Raw genomic sequence first — 14,683 nt, 5'->3', positions numbered from 1 at the left:
CCAACTGAATTTTCTGTAATGTTGGGGATATTCTTTATCTGTACTGCCCAGTATGGTAGCTACTAGCTACATGTAGCTACTGAGCTCTGGAAATGCCACTACTGTGAATGAGGAAATCATTTTATTTAATTTTAATTAATTTAAATTTGAATAGCCATCTATGGCTAATGGCTGTGCATAACAGCTATAGATCTATGGAAAGCAGAAGACAAAAAATGGGCACCTCATCCCTTTGTCATGTACCCAGTCTAGTAATTACAGGTAACCATGCTCATTTCTGACTTCCATCCTTTCTCATTTTCATCTTTATTAAGTCCAGAAAATATGCCTATATTTTTATCTCTTTTTATATCCCTACTTTAAACATTGGATTGTCTATGCCATACAAGATGAGGAGTTAATTTTTGTATTAGTTAAGAGTCTTCTGATAGCAAGTGGAAAAAGAGTCAAATCAATCTGATGAGCAATAAAAAGGGAATTTATTGGCTCAGATAAACAAGAAGAGAGGCAGAACTGACAACAGGAAGGCTGAATTCAGAGCTCAAAAAATGTGAGCAGGACTCAATTTCAACTCAGCTCTCCTCAGTCTGTAAGCTTCATTCTCAAATTCTTTGTGGTGGCCACAGATGCAGGAGCCATAGCATCATATCATTTTAGATTCAAGACTAATAAGAAAGGGGACTGGTGCCCTTCCCCAAGTATGTTCTGATGGTGATGATGGAGGCACAAGAGCACAAGACCAGTTGCATCTAGCATATCCCATTAGCCAAAGAAAGTCACATGACTGCACCCCAAATCAATAAAATGTGGATGTATATTCCTCCCATGGAAGTGAAAGGATGGAAGGAGTATTTATAAGCAGATAAGCTTGGCCTGCTCATTTCAAAACCAGTGATTGTGATCAATGGCATAGATCTCACACTCTGGCCTTGACCTAGGTCCTATATTTCATCCTGGAGACAGCAGTTGAATTTAGATTCACCCAAAGCACATAGACCTAAGAGTGGAAGAGAAATGGTTACCCTAAACTAAGATCAGAGTTTTGTTGGCCACACGAAGGGGAAATGAATATAAGACGGCAAACGACAATGACAACTATAACTTTAAACAATGCACAAATTTCTCCCATGATTTCAAAGTAGAGTGTTCCTAAGAAATCTTTTGTAAGCTGAAATGGCATAAAGTGAAGAAACCTGAGGACATGCCTTGCTAACAGATATGCAAAATAAACCCAGATAAAGCACAGATGCTTGCAGACACAGTTCAGAGCTCTGGCAGCTGGATGCTGAGTGCAGTTCCAAGGGAAGGAACTCGGCGGCGCTGCTCTCCCTGTTTGGGGTGTGCGCTGTCTCTATCATGGCTGCTACAAACAAATGCTGAATGCTATTCTATTTTTACTTTTTGCCTTTTTTCTTTGTGAAAGCAAAAATCCTATTTATATTTCTTTTGGTTAGTGAAAATAGGTACTAATGCAGGTCTTTCATAAAAGTGAAAGGGTGTAAACTGAACTTCTGAAGAAGCAGGGTATACCTGTACTTAAATTTGTTTCTTGAGACTTTGGTTTTAGATAGTAACCTTGACATAATACTCGTGAGTTCTCTTTCACCCCCACATTTCCCATTTCTATCAGCTTGATCATTCAAACTGTTCATATTCATGAAGGAAAGACTGGGTAATTAATAAAGGTGGCTGGGTGTGGGTGGTGCAGTCAGTTCTCTGCCACTGGGTAGGTAAGTTTCCTCTATAGGCATATCCCTCTGAAGATGGGTACTAAGAGCATACATGGGTGGGGCATGTCAACTGACACACTTCTCGTTAGGATGCAAGCAAAGGGAATCATGCAAATGTCATTATTTTCCTTACAAAACACCAACAACAGAGGGCTTCACTGTGGAATGCCAAATGCCATACAAGGAGGCTTAGTTCTGTCTAGGCAGAAATCTTATTTTCTTCATAGAGCAGATCTTGGGGAGGAGTGAGGGTTTCTGAATCTTCACTTGCTGGTCCACCTACATGTATGGGAAAGGTGAAGAAGAGTAAGACCAAATGGTATAACCCTTCTCTGGACAACCATGATTTTGGCTCCTCTTCTAGTCCTGAGCTCTGAATGTGTTTAATGCCCAATGTGGAGATTCCCCACGGCTTCTTTGGAAAAAACATTTCCACTTTTTCCATAGCCTTCTCCTGAGTAAATTTGGGAGGATGCTTTCTTTGTTCTGCTTCATCCATCAGTACTGTTTACTTCCTTTCCATCTTCCAGAAAATTATCAAAATCTCTGCTGACAGTTCTTGTTTTATCTTCAACATGGTTACAATTTATTCCCTTTAGTGACTCTTCAGCAGAATTTTGAAAGAGCATATGAATAAATGCATGTGCTCAGTATTGTTTTATATTTTAATAGATATATATATTTTAAACAAAATTAGATGTTGCCAATTATACCTTTTAACCACTGGCTTAACTGAATACTATTCTAGAAGAGTTTTAAAAGTTACTTCTCAAAGTTACTCTGGGAATGACCCATGAAGGAAATGACTATCTTATGTTGGATCTAAAACCTAACAAACATTTATTTGTTATTGCTAATACTATGTATATATATTTACTGTATGCCAATTGTATTCAGTATATATCAGTCTACTGAGGATGGCTAAAACACACAGAGATTGAGTGAGGGTTACCGTCTAGTGGGCTTCAAATTGAAGAGATGAACCGCATTGAGATAGACACTTTCCAGGAGAAAATGATGACTCACAGGGGAATGACTTAAAGGCATCTGGTTTCCATCTTCTTTGTTTCTTCTCTTGGACTCCATTCAGAGGCACTTCCTTCCAGCTGGAGCTTTTAATGGCATAATGTGAAGGCAAGATCCACAGAAGTGGGTTTAGAGGGGGGACTTGAAGGAGAAAATGCAGATCATCAGGGAAGACTATGGAAAATTACACCCAGATGGGAGGTAGCAGAGAATGTACACACATCCCGACTAAAATGTACCAATTTAAATATTTAGGAAAAAGCAGAGACGTGTATGATTTTTAATATGGGGTAATAAAATTTTGAACTAAATAAAAAGTCACAGTGATACTGTCCTGACTGCAATTAACAGCACATTAACGCAATTTCTGTTTCTAGCCTGGGAAAGTATGTCGGCTTTCTTTATTTAAATGAATGTAGCATAGCGCTGCTTGTGGTTTTGTTATGACCTATTCATTCTACTAGCTCCATTCATAGTGCTGATACATTTTTTCCCATTTCATAGCTGGAGAGGCACTGGTGAACTTTACCTGGCGTACCAAAGTGATCTGGGAATGGCAGCAGAGCCATCGCCTGGGTGGGCGGATTGAGCTTTGTTGTTAAAATACCCAGCAACCCATCAGAACCCATAAGAGACTGAAAGGAATGGAAAAAGCAATTGGTTTCTGTATGTCAACACTCATTGCTCACGATCCCCTCCTCTCAATCCATCAGCATCAAGGAGGAAGCTCATTTCTCTTTTAAAAATGAGAGTCCGTTATACTCAGTACTTTTCTTTTTACACATGTTTCACTTAACCAGACATCACCTGATCTGAGTGATTTTCCCTGGTCTTGTTCTCCTCTCTGCATGCAAACAATTCTTATTAGCTGGGGTTGGGGTGGGAGGACATATCAATGGAGGTAGCTGGTAGTAGCCTTGGAGGCTGTGACAATGGTTATGTTTTTCTGGACACCATGGTAGGCAGAGCTGATCCAAGCTGAGAACAAGTCAAAGAGTAATTATTTGGCACATTATGAAGACATGGCATTGTCTGAGTCTCTGCAGAGATATGATTAATGAGTAACAGGTATACATACACACACACACACACACACACACAAAATGGTAATATGAGGCAGGCTGTATGTATTATGCCCTAAGAGAGGTACAAATACAGCTAACAGGAACAACAGAGACTAATTCTGATGGTGGGGTGGGAGGAAGGAGTACAAACTAGAGAAGACAGAATGGTCAAAGGAGAATACAGAATGTGTGGGGAAGATTCTTTGCCTCATTGATTTAGGTAAATCTGAGGCTGTGCTGGCTTTACATGTAGGCTAAGGGTACATGAACTCAGACGCTAAGGGGGCCAGGCAGTCACCATAAATGTGTAAATCCAGCCAAGTGTAAAGCAATCAGGAGTGGTGGAATTTGTGATAAACTGAGAGCCATGCCCACTGAAAGGCTTTCAATTTCATATTAAAAATTCAAAGTCAGATAATTCAAGTCATTGTCTGCACATCTCTGTCATTCAAAGGATTCCCTATACCTCTAATTTTGGAATCAACTATCTCCTTCACCCCAGACAAAGACCCACACTTTGTTCCATAGATACAGTCATGTCTGAACTATGGAAGAGTATGCTTCAAAGGCAAATATATCTTTTTTTTTTTTTTTTACTTTGGAATGGGATTCTTTAAATCAGTTTAATTACCTTCCACAGGACATTCTATCAGTGGGCCACAAACCCAGCTGTGCAAGAGCTAGTAGAGTTGGCCGAGTCTCAGTGTTCCTGGGCTGCTCCTGGAATTCCAGGGCTACCCCCAAGCAGAGGGGAAAGAGAGGCACTGCTTCAGCCAGGGCAGCTGTTTCACATGCTCGGCTCCTGAGGGAGGTCTTGTCTAAAGAGAGAGAGCCCTCTGAACATTGTCGTGATGTAGGTGAGGAAACTCCATCCTACCTCTTCAGAGAAGGTTTTGGGTGTGATGCCCTGCCTCTGCTTTCCTTACAAAGTTCCTGCGAGGAAAACTCTTCTGTTTCTCCTTTATTCACTACACTCAGACTCAGAGCACTTCACTTCTGGTCACTAAATATGTGGAGTTTTCTCACGCTAAACAATTCTCCAGTTCTCCGCAGAGACTAACTGGGTGTCCTACAAATTAAACTCAACTCTGACACTCCACCTGGAGACAGCATCAGATCCCACAGGCTAACAGCTCAGTCCCACAAGACTGCCCTCACTTTAGATGCCAGTCTCAAGTTCGTTTGTCACCTGGATTTCTGACTGACCATGACTCTCTCCTCAGGTTTGATTATTTGCTAGAAAGGCTCACAGAACTCAGGGAAATACTTACTGATTTATTATAAAAGGACACAATTCAAGAACAGCCAGATGGAAGAGTTGCATAGGACAAGGTACGGGGGAAAGGGTGTGGAGTTTCCATGCCCTCTCCAGGTGTGCCATCCTTCCAGCATCTCTACATATTTTCCAACCTGAAGGCTCATCAAATCTCCTTGTTTAAGTTTTTATAAAGTTTAATCTCCAGCCTTCTAATCCCTCGGTCTTTCTGTGACCAGCTCCACCCAGAGGCTGTCAAGAGGCCCTACCCTAAATCACCTCATCTGCATAAATTGAGGTGTGCTGAAAAGGGCTTGTATGAATAATGAAATACACTCCTATCACTTAATAAATTCTGAGGGTCTTAGGAACTCTGCACCAGGAATGAGAGACAAAGACCACATATATTTCTTATTATGGCACAGTACTACTCAGAGCTTTTCCACTTTGGCATACAAGGATTTATCCACATCCATCACATCCCATTCCAGTAAATACCATGCCTCAGATGTAACTGCTCAATAAGGATAACTTATTGAAACAGAGTAAAATCACATTCATTCTGATTAAATTAACAGCTGACTATAGAATTTTCCAGAATTGAATCCTGGGATTGAATGCACTCCGTAAGTACCAAATAGATTTAAAGAGAAAATAATCCATCCATACACAGCAAAGCTACAGAACAGAAAAGGGGAAAAAACTTAACAAAAAATATTAGAATTTAATCCCTGCATAAAATACCTAAAATCTCTCCTTTAGTCCTTTAAGTAATAAGCAAACCCATCAACATACATTAAGGTATATTAAATCAGAATGGTGTAATTCTGCAAGCAAACAGGAATATCTTAGTATTCTCCACCCATCCTCTTTTTACTACTAAGGATTTTAGACATTTGTAAATAGACTTTCTTCTCGTTCCTTCCTTTGGCTTAACTCAGTGATTCTTAAACTCCTGTGCACAGAGGAATATTTTGTACAGGACTGGATGCCCATAACCAACCAATATACAAAGGGAATTGAGTAAATGAGATCCTCAGTAGATACCCAATTCGATATACAGCCTCCACTTCCCCTCTTGTGCACGCACACAGACACACACACACGAAGCAGCTGACTCTGGGGAATTCAATTACATTTGCTTTCCATATGTTTTACACTTCTACTTCCTTTCACACAGGTAGTCAGGCTTGTTATTTCTTGCTTAAGGCAAGGAAGGAAACAGCCTGCTTTTGAAAGTATGAGAAAAGAAAGAAGCTGCTTCCCTAGGGTTCGGAAGGGACAACAGCTCTGTGGCTCCTGTGAGTAGGGAAGCTCTAAGTACCACCCTGTAACTGTGCCCGTTGGAGGGGAGGGCTGTGCATGCCCCAAGGGAGGCTAGATTCCAGGCTCAGGTCTGCTCACTTTGCAGAGATTCCCACCCCGCACATGGCCTGGAAGCAGCAGAGGTGGAGCTTGAGTGAGCTATGCAGCCTGGGACACTATCTCAGGGCTAGCCAGTGTAGACAGATGACAAAATACTGGAGGACTCTTCCCAATACCTCTGCACCATATAAGATCCTGCATTCTATTAGACCCACACTTTTGTAGAATCCTAGTATGAGAGGCATGGGAGTGCCAAAGCGTGGCTGGGTTAAATTTCCTGTTAACCTGGCAGGCTGGTTACTCAGAATCAAAATTAATTTAATGAAAGGAAATTTTAAAAGTTCATGTTTACTGAACACATGAATTTATAGATGGAGACTTACACCTATTGTGAATATTTGTTGAATGCCTTGCTGATGGGAAGGATTCCCTGACAGCTACTAGGGATCCATCTCTGCCAGCTTGGGATGGACGTGCACCATGGCTGAGCTATGGAGGGAGGAAGGGTGCAGTTAAGGTAGCTGGAGGAGATGAACTACACCAGTGCCTCAGTCTTTCTGAGGTCTTGTGAGGTCTTTCTTAGTCAGTGCCCTAATCTATCTCTGCCAATATATTGGGAAAAAAATTAAAATGCACATATTCAAAAACAAACCAACAAACAGCCTCACTCCAGCAAATCATTTTATTAGGCTCAAGATGAGCTCCTGCCTGCAAAGCTCTCAAATGCCAGAAACTGTGGGCTGGGCAGCCGCCTACATCCCATCCCAATCATGCTGTTTAGGGTTCAACTTGAATGGCTAATTATTGGTCACCTTACCTTCTTGTCAAAGCCAAAAGATTATACTTAATGCACAGCTTAAGCCGTCCCCTGGACCTCACTTGTTTGGACTGGTAATCACGTTTTCTGTTCTCTTCACCACTTACCTTAAGTTTTAGTAATTGCCCTCTGGGCTCAAAAGAGCATCCCACTATGCCATTGAAATGTTGAAAGCCCCCTGACACAGGGAAATGTTTATCTGCGCTCTGAGAGTAAGAACTGGGACAAATATGTGCGGCTTTGGTATATGACAGGATGCTGGTTTCTTGTGAGTAATTTCTTAACTTTCAGCTTAGTAATAACTATAATCAACTTGGCACATTAAGAGTTGGTTAGAAGTGTTGTTAGTCAGTAACTAGAAACTTTAAAGATGGTAAATAAGTCATAATGGTGATCTTTTGCACAATGTAAACATAATGGCAAGTGTTCCTCTGGGCTTTGCAAAATGCAGGGATGCTTTCTCAGTATATCTTTGTAGGAACAAGTAAGATAAAGGCCTTTTGCTAGCTCTTCATCAATCCTTCCTGCTATGAATTCCTAACAGATGAACTTGCTCAGCCCTGGACAAACCTTTCAAGGGTGTGTCTGGATGATCTACTCCCAACAGGTCTCCTTTCAACAGGTGGGAGGCTCAACTGTGTGCATTTGGGAGTCACCTCAAAACCCTGATTCCAAGAAGATGTAAATGGAGTTATCAAAGAGGAACCAGGCACATTTTATGAGGAAAAAGAACGGTCTCTGAACTCAGAGTTTGAATACTAAACCTCACCCTCCAGCTGCTGCCAGTGAGACAATGAGGTGACATACAAGACAAATATACCTCTAAGCACAGCCTGTAGGGTAAGGATTACAATGCCTTTTGGACTTACCACATTCTTTTCTGCTCTGTGTCCTTATGCATGTCATTCCATGTGCCTGTCTAGCCAATTTTAATTCATGCTTAATATCTCATTGTAAAAATGATTTTCTTAAAAAAAAGGCTTTCCTGACATGATCCCCATATTATGTAAGGCCCCCATTACATGGTCACCAACTCAAAGCACCCTGTCTTACCTCATGAGAGGAACATAATGAAATTACTTTCTGCGTAATCTGTCTCCACTGCTGGAAAATAAGCTCCATGGGGGTAGGGGATGTTTCTCTTGCTTACTGTGGCATTGCAAGCTCCTTGTACACAGCCTAACTCATAGCAGATGTTCAGTAATAGTTGTTGTATGAATGGATGGTTCATTTGTCTCCAAAGGTTGGTGGGAGGGCTGAGGTAATGCGTCTAACCAACTCTGCACACAGAACCAGTCAAATTAATTCATTTTAGCTTTATTCTTCCCTTCTTTATTTCACTGGTGTTTGCAGATATATTCATTTTTCTGTTTTCTTCTACAAACTCTAGATTGTTCATGTCCTGGTGAAGAATCATGATTTTAGAGCTGGAGCATAGGAGGATCATCTCTTATGGACCCTGATGTGAGAGCTAACATAGCTGAAATCAGAAGAGCAGATGTTAAACATCAGAGTCACATAATCAACTTGTGGCAGGTTCAGCACATGGTCTAGATCTTCTGCTTCTTGGTCATAGCTCCAGCCTCCTCACCACACTTAGATATGTTTTTACTTTCTTTCTTAATCTTTAATCTTTTCACAAACTCTTGCCCAGCCAGGGACATTCACCAGGTTACCTGAGTGGCAACTTGATAGAGGCCTGGCCTGGCTAATACTTTTCACAAGAAAAAAAATGTCCTTACCAAATTGAGGATATATTAACCATTTACTGAAAATAAAATAATCTAAAAAATTTGCTCTAAACCTGAAAAAAAAAAAAAGGAATTCATTTGCCATCTTTAGGGCACCCGTAATGAAAAAGAAAGTATGTTTTTTTTTCTAAATCCAAAGAGAAATTCAGTGTTTTCTTCTTCTGTTGTACGATTCACCAGAATTCAAACTGTAACACTTTCAAATTAATTTATTGTTTGAGTCAATACTAAGATTGATCAAATTGTGGATTTTCTTTGTTCTAATGCCCTTGACATTTGACAATTTATGAGTTACTTGGAAGAAGTAGAAGTTGACTGTGAAGATTAGATTATTTTAACCAGTTAAATGAGTGAGTAGCAGAAAGTTGTTGAGGGTATTTACCAAATTTAGATAAAAGATTTCTAGGAATTAATGAGTATCCTGAGGGAATCAATCTGTTAGTCCCCAAAGAGAAGTTGGATTTATTTTCCACTTTGACCTGGCCGAAAGTCAATGGAATTAGAAGTTCCGAAGAAGTGCAGAATTATTTGAGAAAATGAAATCACTCTTTCAGAAGCAACTCACTCATTCTGATGCTATGAATCACGCTTTCAGTAAGCTTCTTTGCTTGCTTTTGATGCTTAAACACAGAAGGTTCCTGAATGATCAGGTATCTCTTGTATCAGTGTCTCTGTTTCTAAAACTACTTGTGCTCAACTTTTGGGCAATGTTTGTGTTTGCATGGCTCTGTGACAAAACATTCTATTTCCCTCACACTGAGACCCATCAACAACAATACAAACCTCGTGTCAGAACTGCAGTGGTCCCTGTCTGAATTCACCCACAGTTCTCAAGAAGACTGGGTTGGCTGAATAGTAGTATTTGCCCGTAGTATTTCATCAACAAGGATTAACTAACCCTAGGCCAAAAACTACATTTTCATGTGAGGACATTTGACTAAAGTATCCTTGAGTCACTTTAAGATTATTTATAAAATTCACTAAAAGTAACTTTTCTCATATGAATATAAAAGTACTAATCATAAAAATTAGGAAAGTATAGAAAAAGCACATGGAAAAATATATACTGTCTTAGCATACAGACATGCACAATTCATTTTTGCAACTATTTCCCATTCTTTTCTATGCTTCTATAAATATTGTGTATTTTTTTATATTCTTAAAAACTCGTATTTTATATTTTAACACTAATAATGATAGTGATGATTATTATTACTGTGTGTCAGGCACCAGGCTGAGTACTTTATAGGAACTATCTCATTTAATCTTCATAGTAATCCTCTCATTTTATATGTGAGGAAACAATACTTAACGAAGTTAAGTAACTGCCTAAAGTCACAGAGCTAGTAATTGGTAAAGCAAGAACTTGAAATGAAGTCTCATTCTACAACTTGTTATCTTACTATTACACTATACTGCTTTCCTTCTCAAGACTTTAAATATTCTTCTATCATGTTTTTATTAGGACTATTTTTAGAGCAATTTAAGGTTCACAGAAAAATTGAGAGAAAGGTACAGAGATTTCCCATATATCTCCTGCCCCCCGCCCCCCTCAACACCTAGCCTCCTCAATTATCATCATCCCTTACCAGATGGTACATTTGTTACATGTGAGGAACCTACACTGACACATCGTATCACTCAAAGTCCACAGTTTACCTAAAGTGTTGTACATTTGATGGGTTTAGACAAGTGCATAATGACATACCCATCATTATGGTATCATGCAGAGAATTTTCACTGCTCTAAAAAATCCCCTGTGCTATGCCTATTTATCCCTGCCCAGTCTCCTTTCTATCATATTTTAATGGGTAAAACTGTATCGAAATGCTGATGAACCTATTATTACCATCAATTAATTATATTTCCAGTTTTCCAGTAGTATACATGACACTGTGATGAGCATCTTTTTTGATAACTGTTTGACATATCTTTGGTTAGGTTGCCCCAGATGCTGACCTGGAAATGAGAATTTAAGTGGCAGTAGATTATTTGGGAGTGATCCAGGAAACATATTTTCTCCATTGTATATTCTTGCCTCCTTTGATGTAGATTACTTGACCATAAGTGCGTGGGCTTATTTCTGGACTTTCTATCCTGTTCCATTGATCTGTGTGTCTGTTTTTGTGCCAGTACTACACTGTTTTGATTACCGTAGCTTTATAGTACAGTCTGAAATCAGGGAGTGTGATTCCCCTAGCTCTGTTCTTTTCTCAAGATAGTTTTGGCTATTCAGGGTCTTTTGTGTTTCCATACGAATTATAACATTTTTTATTCCAGTTCTGCGAAAAATGTCATGGGTAATTTGACAGGGATTGTACCGAATCTGTATATTGCCTTGGGTAGTATTGCCATTTTACCAATGTTGATTCTTCCAATTCAAGAACACAATATATCTTTCCATCTATTTGTGTCATCTTCAATTTCTTTAATCAACATCATAGTTTTTGGAATACAGGTCCTTTGCCTCCTTAGATAGGTTTATTCCTAAATATCTTATTCTTTTTGATGCAATGATAAATAGGATTGTTTCTGTAATTTCCTTTTTTATTGACATTTTGCTCTTAGTGTATAAAATGCAACTGATTTCTGTATATTAATTTTGTGTCTTGCAACTTAACTGAATTCACTGATAAGCTCTAGTAGTTTTCTGGTAGCCTGTTTAGGATTTTCTATGGATAGTATCATGTCATCTTCTAACAATGACAGTTTTACTTCTCCTTTTCCAATTTGGATTCCTTTTATTTCTTTTTCTTCTCTGATTGCTGTGGCTAGGACTTCCAAAACTATGTTGAATAAAAGTGGCGAGAGTGGACATCCTTGTTTTGTTTCTGATCTTAGAGGAAATGCTTTCAGCTTTTCACCACTGAGTATGATGTTAGCTGTGGGCTTGTCATATAGCCTTTTTTATGTTGAAGTATGTTCTCTCTATGCCCACTTTCTGGAGAGTTTTTTTTTTTATCATAAATGGATGTTGAATTTTATCAAAAATGTTTTCTACATCTATAGAGATGATCATATGGTTTTTTGTTCTTCAATTTGTTAATGTGATGTATCACATTGATTGATCTGTGGCTACTGAAAAATCCTCACATCCCTGGGGTAAATCCCACTTGATCATGGTGCATGATCATTTTGATGCATTGTTGGAGTTGATCTGCTAGTATTTTGTTGAGGATTTTTGCATCTGTATTCATAAGTGATACTGGCCTATAGTTTTCTCCTTTTTTTGTGACATGTTTGCCTGGTTTTGGTATCAGGGTGACGGTAGCCTCACAGAATAAGTTCAGAAGTGTTCCTTCCTCTGCAATGTTTTGGAATCATTTCAGAAGGATAGGTGTTAACTCTTCTCTAAATGTTTGGTAGAATTCACTTGTGAAGCCATCTGGTCCTGGACTTTTGTTCTTTTGCAAGTTTTTAAATTACTGATTTGATTTCAGTACTGGTACTTGGTCTATTCATATTTTTTATTTCTTCCTGGTTCAGTCTTGGCAAATTGTACCTTCCTAAGAAATTGTCTATTTCTTCTAGGTTGTCCATTTTGTTGGCGAATAGTTGCTCATACTAGCCTCTTATGATGCCTTGTATTTCTGTGGTGTTGGTTGTGACTTATCCTTTTTCACTTCTGATTTTATTAATTTGGGTCTTTTCCCTTTTTTTCTTGAGTCTGGCTAATGGTTTATCAATTTTGTTTATCTTTTCAAAGGGTGAGCTTTTAGTTTCATTGATCCTTTCTATTTTTTTTTTTTTAGCCTCTATTACATTTAATTCTTCTCTAATCTTTATGATTTCTTTCCTTCTACTAGCTTTGGGTTTTGTTTGTTCTTATTTCTCCAAGTGCTTTAGTTGTAAGGTTAGGTTGTTTATTTGAGGTTTTTCTTGTTTCCTGAGGTAAGCTGGTATCGCTATAAACTTTCCTCTTAGAACTGCTTTTGCTGTGTCCCAGAGGTTTTGGATCATTGTGTTTTCATTTTCATTTGTCTCAAAGTATTTTTTTATTTCTTCAGTGATCCATTGATTGTTTAGTAGCATATTGTTTAGCCTCCACATGTTTGCACTTTTTGCAGTTTTTTTTCTTATAGTTGATTTGTAATCTCATAGCGTTGTGGTCAGAAAAGATGCTTGACGTTTTTTCAATTTTCTTAAATTTACCAAGGCTTGCTTTGTAGGCCAGCGTGTGATCTATTCTGGAGAATATTCCATGTGCACTTGAGAAGAATGTGTATGCAATTAAGTCCATGTGGTCTAATGTGTCATTTAAGACTTATATTTCCTTATTGATTCTCTGTCTTGATGATCTGTCCATTGATGTAAGTGGGGTGTTAAGGTCCCCCACTATTATTGTTACTGTCGATTTCTCCTTTGAAGTCCGTTAATGGTTGTCTTATATATTGAGGTGCTCCTATGTTGGGTGCATATATTTACCATTGTTATATCTTCTTGCATTGATCCCTTGAGCATTATGTAGTGTCCTTCTTTGTCTCTTGTAACAATCTTTATTTTAAAACTTATTTTGTCTGATATAAGTATTACTACTACAACTGTCTTTTGGTTTCCATTTGCATGGAATACTTTTATCCTGTCACTTTTAGCCAGTATGGGTCTCTAACTTAGAAGTGGGTCTCTTGTAAACAGCATTTATACAGGTCTTATTTTTGTATTCAGCCAGTCCATCTCTTTTGGTTGGAGTGTTTAATCTACTTACATTTAAGGTAATTATCAATATATATGTTCTTATTGCTATTTTGTTGATTGTTTTGGATTTGTTTTTGTAGGTTTTTTTTTCCCTTTCTTCTTTTTGTTCTCTTCTCTTATGATTTGATGACTATAGTGTTACATTTGGATCCCTCTTTCTTTTTTGCGTGTCTGTCTATGGTAGATTTTTGGTTTGTGGTTACCATGAAGTTTTGGTATATTGTATATATATACATATACATACATATATACGTGTGTGTATACACACACACACATATATGTATACATACATTATTGTTTTAAGATGCTAATCTCTTAATTTCAAATGCATTTTAGATATCCTGCATTCATACTCTCCTCCCCTCATGATTACTGGTTTTGATATCATATTTTACATCCAACTGTTTTGTATATTCTTAATTGCTTATTGTGGTTTCAGATTATTTTACTACTTTTGTCTTTTAACTTCCCCATTAGTTTGTGGATAATTTCAAACCTTCACTGTATGTTTGCCTTTACTGGTGAGCTTTCCCATTTTGTAATTTTCTTGCTTTTAGTTGTGGCCTTTTCTTTTCTACCTAAAGAAGTTCCTTTAGCATTTGTTGTAAAGCTGGTTTAATGGTGCTGGATTCTTTCAGCTTTTGCTTATCTATGAAGCTTATGATTTCTCCATAAAATCTGAATGAGAGCCTTGCTGGGAGAGTATTCTTGGTTGTAGGTTTTTCCCTTACATCACTTTAAATATATCATGCCATTCTCTTATGGCCTGCAGAGTTTCTGCTGAAAAATCAGCTGATAACTTTATGGGAGTTCCCTTGTATGTTATCTGTTGCTTTTCTCTTGCTGCTTTTAGTATTTTCTCCTTATCCTTAATTTTTATCAATTTGATTACTATCTGCCTCGACATGTACCTCTTTGGGTTAATCTTGTTTGGAGCTCTCTGTGTTTCTGGACTTGGATGACTGTTGCCTTTCCCAAGT

General features: G+C 38.4%; 1 long non-coding RNA gene across 16 annotated transcripts in view; it reads right to left on the bottom strand.

Annotated features, from left to right (window-relative positions):
* LOC107034545 (uncharacterized) overlaps nt 1-14,683 on the bottom strand; it is a 428,538-nt gene that overhangs the window by 125,500 nt on the left and 288,355 nt on the right. The window contains exon 8 of one of the 16 annotated variants that reach the window (XR_012077423.1): nt 8,554-8,737. The exons of the other annotated variants lie outside the window; for them this stretch is intronic. This is a non-coding gene — a long non-coding RNA (uncharacterized lncRNA). Of the gene's footprint in view, nt 1-8,553; nt 8,738-14,683 lie in introns of those variants that run through there. 16 annotated transcript variants of the gene reach the window in all.

This window comes from Vicugna pacos, chromosome 11 (genome assembly GCF_048564905.1).
Source record: "Vicugna pacos chromosome 11, VicPac4, whole genome shotgun sequence".
In the NCBI taxonomy this organism is placed as follows: Eukaryota; Metazoa; Chordata; class Mammalia; order Artiodactyla; family Camelidae; genus Vicugna; species Vicugna pacos.
The sequence above is the reverse complement of the archived record's forward strand: the minus strand, read 5'-3'. Positions and strand labels throughout refer to the sequence as shown.